At 33.3% G+C, this 1,440-nt stretch overlaps 1 long non-coding RNA gene across 1 annotated transcript in view; it reads right to left on the bottom strand.

Moving 5' to 3' along the window:
* LOC128247577 (uncharacterized) overlaps positions 1-1,440 on the bottom strand; it is a 19,672-nt gene that overhangs the window by 7,103 nt on the left and 11,129 nt on the right. Inside the window, exon 2 of the long non-coding RNA XR_008263909.1 lies at positions 829-937. This is a non-coding gene — a long non-coding RNA (uncharacterized LOC128247577). The remainder of the gene's footprint in view (positions 1-828; positions 938-1,440) is intronic.

The raw sequence follows: 1,440 nt of genomic DNA, 5'->3' as shown, positions 1-1,440 counted from the left end.
GTGTGTGTGTGTGTGTGTGTGTGTGTGTGTGTGTGTGTGTGTGCATGTATGTATATAAATTTTAGAGAAATCTTAAACGCTTAAAATGTCTCCACTTATGTCTGAAGTTATCGTAATGGTCACAAAGCAATATTTTATCTTCTCTGAAAACGCAGAAAAGTTCAATAAATCATGAAATTATACGGTATGGTATTTTCTGCAACACTCTTATTCTACTTTGTTTTCCAGATTTATGTCACTGTTTATTCTGAGTTGTTTAAGAAAATATATGGCTCTATGCGTGTGTGATTGTGTGTATATAGAAGAGAAACTGTGAGAGAGAGATAGAGCGACAGAGAGATCAACGCTGGATATTTTGTAAGGAAACTATAGAAGCAAACTTGCCAACTATCTTCACACAAGTATTGTGTGTAGCATAAACGATATCAGTAAAAGCATTTATGTTTTCGCATAACACATAACCAGAATAAGATGGCATGGATGCAGAAAAATCACATGGTTCAATCCCCTATTTCGTACGAGCATATTAACAACATACAGAGAACTTTTACTTTATAACACAAAAAATATATATATATATTCCTGTTAGAGACATATAGAAAAACACCGAGAAGCAATTCTGTCAAGGTGAGCTATACAAGGTTAGTCAATATTTGATTACAAATACACTAACACTATAATGAAATACCTCGTGCAATCACCGCAATGTGGAAGTAACTGCGAATATACTGAAATACACCATGAATAAAGAATGTTTTAAATGGAGGTGGTATATAAAGCATGTTTTAGAGATCACAACACGATGGAAATAATGCAAAACTTCCTTACAATAATGACATTCAAGGTCCGATACGCAAAGCATATTTTCTCCTTTAGCAATATCAAGAACCGCAAATCGACCCTGCTATTAAAATTTATCTGGAACCACTTGGCATTGCTGAAAAAGGAAAGATAAACAACAGATGAAACAGCTAGGGCAACTTATACGCAAATGTAAAATTAAAGAAGCTAATTTTCCCCGTAAACCCTCATAAAAACATATAAACAGTTTAATCGATCTTACGAGGTGTAGGTTTCATAAAAACTTCGGAAAAAAAATATGTATATCATTTGTATGTGTATGTGTGAGAGAGAGAAATCTTGCTCGAATCTACTTAAGTAGTGGTACTCAAAACAGTTACATCAGCACGGATAAATGGACGTGTGCGTCGGACAAACATTATGGTTGATGAAAATATCTCAGTGCAAATCTCTTTCATAATATAAACACCAATGTTTCTACAGTTGTCATCGTATGTCATCTATAGATACACTCAGACGTTCTCTCGTATATTGTATACATACGCACACAGGGAGACACACACATGTATACATACGTACATGTGTATATATACGTACATGTATATATATATATATATATATATATATATATATATATAT

This window comes from Octopus bimaculoides, chromosome 4, assembly GCF_001194135.2.
Source record: "Octopus bimaculoides isolate UCB-OBI-ISO-001 chromosome 4, ASM119413v2, whole genome shotgun sequence".
Classification (NCBI taxonomy): domain Eukaryota; kingdom Metazoa; phylum Mollusca; class Cephalopoda; order Octopoda; family Octopodidae; genus Octopus; species Octopus bimaculoides.
This window is presented reverse-complemented; position numbering and strand designations above follow the sequence as displayed.